The following is a 16,791-nucleotide window of genomic DNA, read 5'->3' as shown; positions in this document are numbered from 1 at the left end:
CTTTCTACTCTCTCTTCTTTCTACTAAAAAAACCTGCACTTATGTATTTATCACTTTATTATTCAAGGCCATTAGGCACTTTGTTTGATGATTGAAAGAAATGGTGGTAGACACATTACAAGATGCTGCAAGTATTCTATAGTATTGGTGTCGCGTTCCCCTAACCGTCTAGGGGTCAGGAGGGGAAGTAACAAAGGAAAATAAAAGAAAGGCGAGAACACTCTTCAATCCTCTGTCCCAGAGTGAAGATGACACCAGATGATTGATATATATATATATATAAATAAAAGAATTTTATTTACAAAAAAATAAAATAAAGGACAGAACATACGTTACTAGGGAGCAATGGCTCAGGGGAGAGCAAGGCCTAAAATAACAACCAAAACAGCCCACTTACTAATTTAGGGAGGAGTCCTAACTAACCTAAGAAAGGTCTAACAAAAAGAAATAAACAACAAAAACTTCCCTCAGCTCCCTTGCTATACAAAAACAGGGACAAAAACAGTATTCAAAGAGAAAAGAACGGTTTAGATTGAAATTTGGACACATGTTGCTGGCCCGAGAATTTTCGGTTTCTGTGGTTGCACCCCACCTCCACAATGGTTGCATAGGTGCACTGGAACAATCCTTCCTAAAACGCATTAAACTTTAGTTTACAAAGACGTGAAACTCACCGAGTGGTCAGGGGTGTTCACTGGTGCTCACACAAAAATCGATAATAATTTTACCGTAGTTTTTTTTTGGACAAAAACTACGATAAAACCTGTTGGAAAGCATCTTTTGCAGCGATTTTTGTGTGAGCATATCAGTGAACACACCTGACCACTCGTGAGTTTCACGTCTTTGTTTCTTAGTGAAACTACGCAAAGCTTCTAGGTTGCACGTCACACGCAGGCTCACTATTGGCCGACGCTGGTCATTTGTGTGATGCGTGTGACTTACAACCTAGAAGCTTTGCGCAGTTTCACTACGTGAAATATCACAGCCCACATAGAAGGAAATGAATAGTTGAATAAAGTCGTTATTTTTGTTTGTATTTTTGCGCACAAAAAGTATTCTCGTCGCTTGATAAACTTAAGGTTGAGCCACTGTCGTCACTCGGAATATTTTAACGATGTCTTTCATAACTTTTGGGCCGGCCAGTTTCGATGCCTTAGAAGCCTATGGAGGAGTGATCCAGCTCTCAGATTTAATCAAAAATATCTTAATTTGTGTTCCGAAGATGAACGAAAGTCTTACGGGGTTGAACAACATGAGGGAGAGTAATTACTGACAGTTTTTTTCATTTTTGGGTGAACTAACCCTTTAAGTGTAAAATACCAAACTTGTCCTTTAAGTTAAACACTCAGGGAAAGGTTAACGGACCCAAACTGCATTGTGAAAGTTTTCACAAATCAAGCTCAGTCTAGTTTTTTTGTAATCCAACGGTGTGTGTGTTTATTATAAATTGTTATTATAACTTACATTGTTAAACATGAAAGACGGACTTAGCGACCGGTTTACAGACGAGCTTTGCTGTGAAAAAATTCACAAATCTAGCATGTCAAGATGACACTGCGTTCAGACTTCTAAGTGACCGACTTTTGGAGCTATACCAAAATTAAAATTCAGGGGGAAAAAACACTGATTTCGGACCGGAGTAACCCGTCACACGAATTCACAAATCATAACGACATGAGATATTAATTGCATGTCTACGACACCGCACCTTTTGCTCGTATTTTAACACAAAAGAGTGTGTTTTTAATGTTTATGAATAAAATGTAACGTTACACAAATTAAATAAAAATGACCAGCGTCTATCTCCTGTATGCTGTTAGCGAGCCGCTGCTCTCTCCCCGGGTCTCAGTGCTTGTTTTCAACAGAAACACTCTGACAGCCTGCTCTCATTGTCTGTTGAGAATTTATTTTGAAGAACCATATTTAATGTATAAGGGTTAATAAGTTAATATTCATGTTAAGACAGTTAATGTGATAAATAATTAGTTCAAAACATGGATTCAAGTTCTCCGTCGCTACCACGGATTTCCGTCATTCAAACTTCACAGAGGCAATTTATGACATCAATGTATCGGAGAACAAAAAAGTGTTGGCTGATTTTTATTGACAGATTGTCATACTCTACAGCCAATGGTATCGTTAACAGCGTGTGCACGCCTGACCAATGACAGTGTAGTGACCACCATACATTTCAATTGAATGTTTAATTTGAAGGGATAATTACACTGGTTAATTTCTAAGAAAATTGATGCTTTACGTTGTAGAAAGGAAAGTAATTGTAATAGTTCATTTAAATGTTTTGAAAGGGAAATATATTAAAATATGAATGTTACATGTATGTTTAAAAGAGAAATATATTACAATTAAAAAATGGTGTTAAAAGATTGTGATTGGAAAGCTGTTTAAAAATATAAATAATTCCTTATAAAAGTCAGTAATTTCATTTGTGTTATTTAACATACAGATTGTGAATTCATGGTGAATAATTGTTTTGTTTGCACTAAAATATCACTTGCATTCATGTTGAAAATTATTAAGTTCATGCTACTTAGAAATGTGTTTTAATGTGGTCTAAAAGCTTCTTCACCTTACTCAAAACATTATGTTGGATCAACTTAAATACTTGCATTCATGTTGAAAATTATTAAGTTCATGCTACTTAGAAATGTGTTTTAATGTGGTCTAAAAGCTTCTTCACCTTACTCAAAACATTATGTTGGATCAACTTAAATACTTGCATTCATGTTGAAAATTATTAAGTTCATGCTACTTAGAAATGTGTTTTATTGTGGCCTAAAAGCTTCTTCACCTTACTTAAAACATTATGTTGGATCAACTTAAATACTTGCATTCATGTTGAAAATTATTAAGTTCATGCTACTTAGAAATGTGTTTTAATGTGGCCTAAAAGCTTCTTCACCTTACTCAAAACATTATGTTGGATCAACTTAAATACTTGCATTCATGTTACTTAGAAATGCGTTTTATTGTGGCCTAAAACATCGCTTTGAATTAATGTAATTCTGCCAGCAGTCTTAACCTAAAAATTCTAGTGGAAACACATAACATATTTTTTTTTGTTGACCCAATGTTTTATTTTTTAGAGTGACAGAAAAATACTTGCTGTATCTCTGCAGCTATGATAGCTTTTACTTTGTCGCCCATTTGCTGAATCAAGTCCTGGCATATAGTGGATGGAAGGTAGGATGTGCTGCCCCTACCCTTCTGTCCATACTTATTAATGTGCTCGGCGAGGAAAGGATCCAACTGAGAGATGACTTCCAGAATGCCAAGAAAGTTGGCATTGCGTGGAGAGCCAAGTATTTCATCATCGCCACAGAAAGGCAATCCTCTTTCACTTAAAAACTTTATGACAGCCACAACCCGCTTGAGAACCTCCCGCCAATACCGCTTCTCTCCATCTTAGTTTAGCGTTCACAGTCCGGCTCCCAGTGACAGACGAGCGCCGAAGCAATGCTAACATGCAGTTACAATGCTCTGTGCTTTTCTCATGCTCACGCACACGTTCAGGGTGTTTCCAGTCAGACAAAAACACGAACAAATTGATTTTTCTTGTGGGAAAAAGCATACAGGCAAAGCAAAAAATATTACCTGTAGATGGTGAATAGGTGATCCAGTCTCTGGAAACTTTTTTCCTAATTGGGAGTTGACAGCACAGCAGATCTTTAGAAAGGGAGCTGTCAACAGTAGATCTCCAGCTTTTAGAAAGCTTGTCAGGAAAATTCCTGTCAACACCAGCAATGAAAAGGTAAGTTTATGTTGCTATGGTTCATATACAGGATAGATTAGGCCATCCGTATGCTATCTAACGTGTTATTACAAACAGCAACCTAAACTAAAAAAATATCGAAATTGATATTGAAGACATTATAAGGCCTTTTATTAGGAAAACATTATTTAAGACATTTCAAGACTACTTAAGGACCCACTTGTGATCATAACATTGTAATATACACTCACCGGCCACTTTATTAGGTACACCTGTCCAACTGCTCGTTAACACTTAATTTCTAAGCAGCCAATCATATGGCGGCAACTCAGTGCATTTAGGCATGTAGACATGGTCAAGACAATCTCCTGCAGTTCAAACCGAGCATCAGTATGGGGAAGAAAGGTGATTTGAGTGACTTTGAACGTGGCATGATTGTTGGTGCCAGAAGGGCTGGTCTGAGTATTTCAGAAACTGCTAATCTACTGGGATTTTCACGCACAACCATCTCTAGGGTTTACAGAGAATGGTCCGAAAAAGAAAAAACATCCAGTGAGCGGCAGTTCTGTGGGCGGAAATGCCTTGTTGATGCCAGAGGTCAGAGGAGAATGGCCAGACTGGTTCGAGCTGATAGAAGGGCAACAGTGACTGAAATAACCACTCGTTACAACCGAGGTATGCAGCAAAGCATTTGTGAAGCCACAACACGCACAACCTTGAGGCGGATGGGCTACAACAGCAGAAGACTCCACCGGGTACCACTCATCTCCACTACAAATCGGAAAAAGAGGCTACAATTTGCAAGAGCTCACCAAAATTGAACAGTTGAAGACTGGAAAAATGTTGCCTGGTCTGATGAGTCTCGATTTCTGTTGAGACATTCAGATGTTAGAGTCAGAATTTGGCGTAAACAGAATGAGAACATGGAACCATCATGCCTTGTTACCACTGTGCAGGCTGGTGGTGGTGGTGTAATGGTGTGGGGGATGTTTTCCTGGCACACTTTAGGCCCCTTAGTGCCAATTGGGCATCGTTTAAATGCCACGGCCTACCTGAGCATTGTTTCTGACCATGTCCATCCCTTTATGGCCACCATGTACCCATCCTCTGATGGCTACTTCCACCATGTCACAAAGCTCTAATCATTTCAAATTGGTTTCTTGAACATGACAATGAGTTCACTGTACTAAAATGGCCTCCACAGTCACCAGATCTCAACCCAATAGAGCATCTTTGGGATGTGGTGGAACGGGAGATTCGCATCATGGATGTGCAGCCGACAAATCTGCGGCAACTGTGTGATGCCATCATGTCAATATGGACCAAACTCCCTGAGGAATGCTTCCAGCACCTTGTTGAATCTATGCCACGAAGAATTGAGGCAGTTCTGAAGGCAAAAGGGGGTCCAACCCGTTACTAGCATGGGGTACCTAATAAAGTGGCCGGTGAGTGTACATCATATACATAACTCTACTGCTGTATTGCTAAAATTACCCAGTTTTTCACATCAACATAAAAATAGTTTTGACTGCAAATGCCACGTTCATTACGCTGGAATTGTCCACCAACACCGTTTGTGTATGTTTGACATTAGTGTATGTTGGAAGTTTTACTTACGAGTCATAAGGTTCATAGTGCCTTTGAGTTAGCGGAGTTGATGCGCTCGAACTCTGCTGCGGTGCAGGGCATCAGCATGGAGGGAACTAGGAACATAAACAATTTGTCACGGAGCCAACAATATTATTATACAATTCCAGGTTTATTAAAAGGAAAGAAGCTACAGCAGATGTGAAATGCAGAAAAGAGAAAGAAGAATATATAGAAAATAATTTCTTAATAATTAGGACAGAAAGAAATTAGGCTATTTATTACTGGGCCAGAGCTGGCTCACTTCTGGTGAGCCGACACTCAGCCGCAATTGGCCCGATTCCGCTGGCAACCTGGGTAGCAGGTAAAGATTTTATTTGTCATGGGCAGACTTATGCGAAGATGCAAACAAGGCAAAAATATTAATCATAATGTGTGGTGAGCAGGACGAGTGGCGTGATTGCTGAGGACCGACTCCTGCGCGACTTTTTTTTTTTTGTTGAGTTTTTGAAAGTCTCTTCTGCTTCCCACGCTGCATTTATTTGATCAACAATACAGTAAAAAAAAGGAATGCAGTGAAACATTGCAACATTTTTCTATATTTTAAAATGGAATTTATTCCTGTGATCAAAGCTGAGTTTTGTTATTTGTTGTAATAACTGACAATTTTTTTTTTTTTTTTTTTTTTTTTAAATGTGATTTGATTATTGTTTCATTTACAGACATCCTGAGATTAATTATGATTATTCTATTGACAGCCCATAGTTTTTAAGAGTAATGATTGATTTCCATTACACGAGAGTAGATGTTAAAACTTCATGCTGATTTGTACTCGGCTTTCGCCAAGATAAGCAAAACTAAGACGTAGCTTTACAGTAAAGTATGCTTCTCCATCCATTTACGCTTCTTTCCATATGGTGGTGTGACTCCCCTTCTGTCCGGCGTTAACGGCAGCAGTGTACTTGGCGCGTCAGCGCACACGACGGCTGCAACTACAGGACCAGCACGACAACCGTCTGGATTGAACCGAGTAGGGGACATCTCTAGGGTCTTCAAGTGGGCACCTTCCGTCCTCAGTGTTTCGTCGACTAGCCCACGACACCTCAAGAGGGCTCGACAGTGACTCTGGCGTCCCAGAGTCACCCCCCTCCGTCCCCCACTCAACTCAGCCCAGCTTACTGACCTCTACATCCCTCCTGCTGCTGAGACCAAACCACTATCTCACAATCTCTCCGCAACCCGACCATACGCGCCAACCCGTTTGACTAAGGCTGTCGAGCCCCACTGGTGCGTTAATATGCAGTTTCAGTGGACAACGGTTCCGTATGGCATACCACCTACCGCAAAACACAATATCTGCCCAACCACCCGTCATTCACGCAATATCCACAGGAACGTATACAAACAAACCAAAACGACTCTTCAAGTTTTCAAGAATTCTATGAAACCGTAGCGTGGCGGCCTGTACACAGCCAGCTAGACTCTTTCCGTCTCAACCACAGCCAGTTGCTGCTCCTCTCTGCTGCTTCAGATAAGTTCTTTACTGTGCGACGCAACTCTTGGCCACTGAATCCGATGTCTCTGAGGAACCGGGTTGTAGAGTGTGCCACAAAACCTCGACAACCCACTTCCACTGGATAAACCTGGACTCTCCATCCTCGCTGTTCTGCTTCAGTGGCCAGATGAGCATACCGCAGTGTCTTCCTCTCATATGCCTCATCTACTGCATCCTCCCATGGCACTGTTAACTCTATCAGTTGAACAATGCGTGCTGATCCAGACCACAAAACAATATCTGGTCGTAGGTTAGTGGTGGCAATCTCAGGTGGAAAAATAAGCCGTTGGTCAAGATCAGCCAGCATCTTCCAGTCCCTAGCAGCTTCCAGTTGTCCTGGGCGAGAATTGGTGTTAACACCTTTTCTTGGTGGTTGCTCGCCTGGGCGGAGGAAATTGTCTTCTGCGTGTAATGTTTTGCTAGAACAGGTGGCAACTTATTGCTCATGTTACGCTTGCCTTCTAATGCTAAAGCCAAACATCGCAGTACTTGGTCATGGCGCCAAGTAAACCGACCTTGGCTAAGAGCCACCTTACATCCTGTCAAAATGTGCCTTAATGTGGCAGGTGATGAACACAAAGGACAAGAGGAATCCTCTCCTACCCAGAGGTTTAGGTTCTGCTGTGATGGGAGAACATCATATGTTGACCTAATAAGGAAACTGATCCTACTCTCTTCCATTGACCAAAGGTCTTGCCAGCCGATCTTACGTTGTTCCACACTCTCCCATCTCATCCACTCTCCCTGCTTGGCCTGGGAAATGGCCTTTATACACCTCATCCTCTCCTCCTGCTTTCGCACCTCGTTGACTACCAGCTTCCTCCTTTGAGCTGGGCCTGCCTTGTGCCATTTAGGAGGAGCTAAAAAACTGAGCCCAAAACCCCCTCTTCCATGCTGTACCTGTCCCACGATATCCCTAATTTGAAGGGCAGCCTTTGCCTCTACTACAGATTTCTTTGCTGACCACTTTCTACCAGTTTTTAACACAGGGGCTGCATCCCTTACATATTTGTCGCGTGACTCTACTAAGGTCATTTCCAGTCTGACCGTGGCACACTTAAACTCCTCGGTTAAAGCAGAGACTGGCAGCTGCAATATTCCTTTACTATAAAGTCCTACTCTGCTGAGGTAGCGTGGAACTCAAGGGCGTAGGTTTAGGGGGGGACGCTAGGTACTAGTCCCAATCAATATTTTGAGATGACAAATTTGTCCCCACCAATATTTAGCAAGCTCCTTTGAACTGCTATTTTGATATTTGCGCTGCTATTTGGATCGATTCCAACGGCCAGGACGACGACAGTACAAGATACGCCGTAATTTGATTGGCGGCGGGGTATCTGACAGGCAGGCTACACGCGCGGGCCGGGACTACTTTTTGTGCTTGCACTCACTGGCAGCGAGCGGGTGGTGTGTGTGTGTGTGTGTGTGTGTGTGTGCGCGCGCGCGCGCGTGACAACGCCGACGGTTAGTTCCCAGGGCTGTCTCTCTGCATGCACATATCCATGCATATACAAAGGCCAGGGTAAAACATTTTAATATTCCGTTTTTTGCCCCTTTTTGTACTTTGTAGTAGATCAGCTATGTCACCCAAGAAGAAGAAAGGGGACATACGAAGCTTTTTCATAAAGCAGAGTGTAAGTAGGCAAAAATAACTAGCCACACAAATAACTAGTAGTAGTGACTGACCATGCTTTCAAATGCAGATTCTACTGTGGAAAATAGTATTAACTGGTGATCCTGGTTACCCAGGATATTGTTACAGTTAAACCTAGCTTCTGCAATCTTTCACGGTTAGGAGCATTAATTAGGGGTGTGCAGCACGGATAGACTCATAGAAGTCGCGCTATCATGATAGACGTTAGCAAGTCACTGAATGTTAATTAGCCTACCTTAACTTAGAATCTTGCAGTCATAAACAGTGGATCATCTGAGACATTTTTCGTTTCTACATTCTGTTTATGTATTGTATTTGTGAGTGTAGCCTATACTTGCTAGACACATGTCTGGAAAAACATATTGGCAATGTTAAAAAGGCAAAAGTAAACACTGTTGGTTATTCAAATATAATGAATCATTATTTGTTTGATAATATCCAAATAACAATATCTGGTAGGAGGGTCAAACTTGCTTTTTTTTTAAGGATAGAATATATCAATAGAATTTGATATAGAATAGAAGATAGATACATAATAATTTATGTTAAATAAAATGTTTGGTTGTTCAGCATTACAGTCTCAGGTTTTTATTTTTTGAGAGTGCATTTTTGAGATTATACAGTTATACTAGCTCTTTATTGACAGTATACAGGATGGTGTATCGGGGTCAGGATACAATATAATGAGATGGGGGATGGGGGGGGGAGGTCAGATGGGATGTCCCCACCAAAGCTGAGACCAAACCTACGCCCATGGTGGAACTCCCAACCATTTCCTGATGTATGAACTTATCAACGCTTCCAGCTTATCCACTGTTGTCAAAGAAACCTCGTACACGGTCAGTGGCCACAGCAACCTCGGCAGTAGACCAAACTGAAAGCACCAGAGTTTTAGTTTGCCTGGTAGAGCACAGCTGTTTATGCTCTTCAACCCTTCCACTGCTTGTCGTCTAACTTCTCCCACCCGAACTGTGTCCTTTAGATCCCCATCGTACCATCTCCCAAGACTCTTCACTGGCTTCTCAGAAACTGTTGGTATTGCCTCACCATTAATGAAGAATGTTTTATCTACTACCTTTCCTTTAACTATCGAGATGCTCCTTGATTTAGAGGGCTTCAATTTCATTCGTGCCCATTCAATATTATCTGTTAACTTCCCCAATAACCGATTAGTGCAGGCTACTGTTGTAGTCATGGTTGTCATGTCATCCATGTATGCTCTGATTGGTGGTAGTCGCATCCCAGAAGCCAAGCGCTCTCCTCCTACTACCCATCTTGATGCCCTAATGATTACTTCCATCGCCATGGTAAAAGCCAGTGGAGAAATGGTGCATCCTGCCATTATTCCAACCTCTAAGCATTGCCATGTAGTGCTGAATTTTGGAGTTGAGAAACTGAATTGCAAATCTCCAAAATAGGCTTTCACTAAATGTACTATTGACATTGGTACTCTGAAAAAATCAATTGCTGCCCAAAGAAGCTCATGTGGCACTGAGCCATATGCATTAGCCAAATCCAGGAATGTCACATGGAGCTCCTTCCTCTCCTTTTTAGCTGACTGAATTCGTTGCCAGATAACATTGTGTTCTAAGCATCCTGAGAACCCTGGAATGCCCGCTTTTTGAACTGAGGTGTCAGTGAAGCCATTCTTTAACAGGTAGGTGGACAATCTCTGGGCAATAATGCTGAAGAAAATCTTACCCTCAACGTTTAATAGTGAAATAGGACGAAACTGACTGATGCTTGTAGCATCTTTTTCTTTAGGTATAAAGACTCCACCTGCTCTGCGCCATGCTCTAGGTACAACCTGTTTTTCCCATGCCACTTTTATCAATTTCCACAGAATTCGCAGAACTCCTGAAGCACTCTTGTACACTCTGTACGGAACTCCATTAGGCCCTGGAGATGATGAAGCCCTTGCCTTTCTCACAGCCTGCTCTACCTCTTTCCACTTAGGTGCACAGACCTCCATTGGGTATTCTGGTGGGTTGATAAGTGGTATGTCTGATGGAATTGACATAGGCTCATGCCTTTTTGCATCTGTATGCGTGTCCTCCAAATATCTCTCTAGCTCAATCCTAGATGTTTTTAAAGTGCCATTCTTCTCACTGGTGAATAACTTCTTTACGAATTTGAATGGGTCTTTATAGAAATTAGCCCTCGCACGTTCCTTCTTTTTGTAGCGTTTCCATAGGCGCTCAGCTCTGCGTAATGTTGCCAGCTTATCTTTTATGGCCCTTTGTAAGAGATTGAGTCCCTCCTTCTGACTTTGTTCTGCTCTTTTCCATTGCTTCCTCAGCTGTCTCCTTTCTCTAACTAACCCTTCAATTTTCTGCTGCCGTCTAGACATTCCAGGAGTAGTTTGTACTTTTTCCTTCCTTTTTTCCACACCAAACCTCTCACTTCCATATGCGTAAATGATGTCCCCAAATTTATCCAGCTTCTTTTCAACTGTACCAGTCAATCTTTCCAATGCAAAGCATAGATCTGTGTTTACCGTGTCCCATGCAGTTTTCTCACAAGCTCTTGGCCATCTAACTCCAGGCCTATGCCCGTTGAGGTTCTTTTCTCTCTTATGCTGGTTAGCCTGACCGGGTTCACAAGTATGAATATGTTCATCACTAACTGTGCAAGCCCTCCTTTCGTCAATGACAGGGGTGCTGATATCCTGCGAGCTGTGGTTTGCTTCCTGTCGCTGGATTTCATTCGACTGACTTGACTGACTTCGTAAGAAGTACTGATCAATGCGAGGCCCTTGTCCCTTCTCCCTCAAGCATTTCATTTTCCCTTGATGAACCTTCAAACCCCTGGCCGTTGTCGCCTTGCTCCAGCCACAGACACAAACTTGGAGTTCAATGACTTTACTAACTGCAGATCTTGAACTAGTCTTACTCTCCATACTCATATCCGTTTCCATTCCTAAGTCGTTAACCATGTTGTCCAACATTGAGTCATCTTCCGCCCCTGCTCTCGCAGACTCTAGGGGTATTTTTCTCTTTAATTTCTCAGAAGCCTTGGGCGGGTGTCTCCAGCATCCTGTAAACACGGAGCTGGATACTGCCGACAAGGTTAGCTAACCCTTACCAGCCCCATTGGGGTCTCTTTCCTCCTGTCAGCTGTCTCTCCAGGCTGTCACAAGGTCTTTCCCTGGTTGCCAGCAGCACTATTCACCGCAGTCACTGGATGTATCCAGATCTTCATGATTTCCATTACACGAGAGTAGATGTTAAAACTTCATGCTGATTTGTACTCGGCTTTCGCCAAGATAAGCAAAACTAAGACGTAGCTTTACAGTAAACTATGCTTCTCCATCCATTTAAGAAATAACTAAATGTTCATTTTATAGAAACTATGGTTTTACTAAAAAAAACATAGTTATTACAAAAAAAAACATGCTTAATTTTCATAAGGGTGTCCTTGGATCTGAAGGCAAAATATTTGATCTGTTGTTGTGACCTGTCTGGGTATTGTAAATTACCTCTTAAATTAGTTGTGATGTTCTATCCAGCACACTAGGGGGACTCAATGAGTACGGAAACATATAGGGTAACACTTTATAATAACTGCATGCTATTAATTATTTGTTAAGCATGAGTAAACAGTTAATTCATCATTTATAAAGCATTAATAGACATTAATAAGCAGTTTATAAATACAGCTATAAGCGCTTTTTTTCTTGATTGATAAGCATATCTATAATGCGTTTAATAATTGTATTTTCATACTTTGTTAATGATCAATTAATAATTTCTAAATGAAGTATAGCATTATTTACAAACCAGTTATTTAAGAGTTGTCAGTTATTCATAAGATCACTTAGAAAGTGTAAGTAAATGTAGTAAATACAGGTAGTTATAAAGCATTTAGTAGTGGTCAGTTAGCTATTTTGTGAGCTAATCTAAAGTGAGGACTATTCATGCCTTGTAAAGCATTTATAAAGGAGATTTAAAGGCGCATCAATCTTCTAAACAGTAAAATGTAACAAACACAACACAGTGATACAGAACATAGAAATATTTAACAGCCTTTAAATCTCCTTTATAAATGCTTTACAAGGCATGAATAGTCCTCACTTTAGATTAGCTCACAAAATAGCTAACTGACCACTACTAAATGCTTTATAACTACCCGAATTAACCCTGAATTACAGCATAAATACATGTTAATAAAACATTTATTAACACACTTAGTAACCATCACTATATGTCTGAATAATAAGATGTATGAATGTACATTTAAATAGTTTATTAATCATTTACTTACACGTTCTAAGTAATCTTATGAACCACTGAAAACTCTTAAATAACTGGTTTATAAAAAATGCAATTATTCATTTAGAAATAATAAATTGATCATTAATAAAGGATAAAATACAATTATTAAATAAATTATAGGTATGCTTGTAAATCAAGAAGAGAGCATTTATAGCTGTATTTATAAACTGCTTATTAATGTGTATTAATGCTTTATGAATGATGAATTAACTGTTTACTCATGCTTAACTGATGATTATTAGCGTGTAGTTATTATAAAGTGTTGCCATGCATTTATAAGTCCAACATCCATCATAGATTGATCAAAAGCTCCCTCTAGCGGTGATAATCTGTACGTTCAGAGCATGAAGGATGTGGGAGTTTCTGTCCAGTGTTGAGGGAGTTTACAAGCTACAACCTGCTCATGATTTAAATAGTCAATCTACAGTAAATCGACCCTATAGCGAAATAGTTAGCTATATTACAAGTTACTAATAAAAAGTAGCTAACTAACACAAAGCTATTTGCAATATATGTCATGATTCTGATGTGTGATCTAGTCACAGCACACAAGGAAGTCGTGATACAAAGTCTTTGATAAAAACGCAGGAGATTACAGGAGAATCAAAATGAGCATGAACACACTATACCACATAATACCAGACAATACCAGACAAAGAACTAACTCAAACTGAGGGCTTATATACACAAACTAAGGAGCTAATTAACAAGGAACTAAGGAAGCTGAGAAACCGAACCTAATCAAATCAGTGGCTATGGAGACAAACAGGTGGAAAACGAGAAACAGAACCGAGAAACAGATCGAAAGACAAACTAAAAACATGACTATATGATTATATATATATGGCATGCCGTTCAGGAAATTACTGTATAATTTGAAGTATGGGTATGGAATGAAACTTAAATACATGGAATGAAACTTGAATATATGCAATGGAACTCTAAATGTTTTGAATGGAAATCTGAATATATAGCAAATTTGAGAATTGAAGACGGGCAGAACCAATGAGGATGAAGGAGATTTGAAGCCATGAAGAACCAATGGTGACGAAGGAGACAACAATGGGGCCCCTGATACCATGTGTAAATTGAACCTCTCTAGCATGATTCTTTCTTTTTTCTTTCTTTCTTTAATAAACATCTTCATCAGTTTCACAACACATGTGCTCCAAATACTCACTACCCAACCAAAATACAGAAATGCTCTGTAAATAGCACAGACCACAACGGAAATGTTTACAGGTGACCCCAATAAGTGACAAACCCGTTCTGATAAAGTTCTGATAAACTTTTTCTTCAGAAAAGTTCTGATAAACATTCAAAATAGTCTGTGGATCGCTTCATTGCAGATAAGATACACCGGCTTTGCCTTCACAAAACTAGGTAGGATAAATGCATAGTTGTCTTTCCATTCTTTTTTGTCTGGCCTTTTTGCTGTCAACTTTTCTCTTAAGACTTTTTTGATAGTGCCATTTTCTCTCACCAGCTAGCTTTAATGTTAACATCACTCACTCTACACACACCGTAATAGCGTACCTCCAGAACGCAAACTATTAAAAAATGCAGTTTAGTACGTGAGAATGCCAAGGAGTGTAAAAGTAGGCTACGTCAAATAATTATTACAATAAGTAGGGTCCATTGTCTAACAAGCAAATTAAAATAATGCACATTTAATTATTCACAATATGGAAAGAGGAAATAAAACAGTTTGTTAAGAGCATGGCATTAATGGGCTTATTCAAGTCCTCTTTTATTTATTTTTTTGTTATTTTTATCCATTCCGCATCTCCCACATATGTGTGTTTTAGCAAGGCCGTCTGTGTTGCAAGTTGGTGAATGAAGATACTTGCCAGGTTACGTGTCACTACTGCTTTATTAATTTATCCACCGCCACACAAATGTGGGTTTTTGTTAATGACTGCAACAGCTCACTACCAGTAACAGAAGACACTGTAACAGTCTGTCACAGGCAATTCCAGTTGCATTTTTCATTAATTAATTTCTTAAATTATCCTTAGACTATGTTCTGGCCCGCCATCTAGTGGCAAATGTTGTTGTTTTTTGGCCCGATGCCAAACTTACTTGCCCACCCCTGCTCTATATTGATCACGAACCGTCATCTAAATGATTTATATTTCCAGGGTGCTCATTGTTCTACTTTCTGTAGAATATACAGGCCATTCTTGGCAGCTTATCTTAGCCGCTTTCACACAGAGATTCCAGAAAATACACGGATAAAGCGACCCGGGATTTGACCCGGGTTCGTTTGATTTTGGTTCATTCACACTGCCAGTGATTTGCCGGAATCAGAGAGTGCGTTCACACACAACCCGTAAAAATCCTGTAAAGACACGTGACATCGATGTGACATGTAATGTCTCAGCAGCGTGTATAGTTTGCTTATGAGCTGCGATTTCCCTCTGGAGAAACCACGCTTGTGCATTTTTTTCTCTGATTCGATCATAAACTAGCGCATTACGTACCGTTTCACTAGCCTGCTTTCACTTCACTTCACTTCATCATTACGACACGACATTGGTTACGGCTTTTGTTCACACAGCACGCGTTTTCGGTCGGATTTCCCGGGATCAACGTGCTGTGTTCAGTCATCTCTTTACATTCTCTCTTTGTCCAACAGGTACACAGAAACCTGCCACAAACTGCAACAAGGACATCTTAACCGGCATACTGTGATCTCTAGAGCAGAGTGCAGAACTGTTTATCACTTCATTTGCCTGGTTAATTAGTTCACTCTTTATTAGTTTGTGTCCAGAAATGAAAACACGTAATTGATGTTTGTGTTTCTGAACACTGGGTACTAGTGTGAGAGGGTTTCACTTCAGACACCAAGAGCGAGGAAACACTAATGAAAACAGGTCAATGCGCCCTTGCATCAAGCAATATTTTCACTGTTTAGAGTGTTTGAAACACATGCAAGTCATTATTATTAAGCAAGTTATTCTTATTAGCTATACTATTATCTACATATATAAGAAAACAATAAAGTTTTAAAGAATAAAGAAACATGCAAAAACACCAAGAAAGGTGCACAGGTTGATATTATTAATTTAGAAAAGATGTGGATACCAGCATGTCTCATTACCTCTCAGGTATTGTAGGTAGGATTTTTTTTTAAAAACTTTTTGCCAAATTTGTTTAAACTTTCTATATATATCAATGCATAATTAAAATGTAAGTACTCTGGAAAAGAGAGTATAAAAATCGAGTGTCTGTAGTCCTCTCAGGGCTGTAATAAACACAGCTACTTATCTCCATTCACTTCCACCCCCTCCATTCTGGGCTCCTTCCAAAACCACGCCCCCAAAACACATGAACGCGCGATGCCGACAGCTCACAGCTGGAGGACGCGCTTACCAGCGCCGAGCGGAGAGGAGCAGTGCATGTAGTGACATCATGTCAGACTCACATGTAAAATACCTAACTTTATCATTATGAATATAAACAACTAACATGGCTGTTAGTACTCACTATCAAGCTCGCATATCGATACTGGTACAGTTTAAAATATATTGAGTTTGATTCGTTAAAGAGGCTATATGCGTTTTTCTGTAATTTAAACTCGCGACTGACACCTGTGGCCAAAAAACAGAACTGCTCTTCCTTTCTGCTCACTCTCGTACGTGCACACTTCACAAGTCATCTGCTGCAAGGAGGTCAACATTATGTTTACAGAGGTAAGAACAGTCAAATACATATATTGTTTGAGATAAGTGCTGGCAAGCGGTGGTGGCAGAGTGATCTGAAACGTTTAACATGAACGCGCTTGACGTCACATCCGCCGACAGCGCGGGAAAAATCCGACCCGACAGAAAATAGGAAAAATAGGATACAGGCTTATAGGTGCACCCACTGTGAGCGGACAAGGTGTCAGTATGCTCAACAGGAGATGTTTAAGTCATAAATGGTAAAATAAAAAGGCTATTGTTACGTTTATTTTGGGGAAAAAGTTATATATAGTCCCTTTAACGAG

Source organism: Rhinichthys klamathensis, unplaced genomic scaffold, assembly GCF_029890125.1.
Source record: "Rhinichthys klamathensis goyatoka isolate OS25496 unplaced genomic scaffold, OSU_Roscu_1.1 h1tg000272l_1, whole genome shotgun sequence".
Lineage (NCBI taxonomy): Eukaryota > Metazoa > Chordata > Actinopteri > Cypriniformes > Leuciscidae > Rhinichthys > Rhinichthys klamathensis.
The sequence above is the reverse complement of the archived record's forward strand: the minus strand, read 5'-3'. Positions refer to the sequence as shown.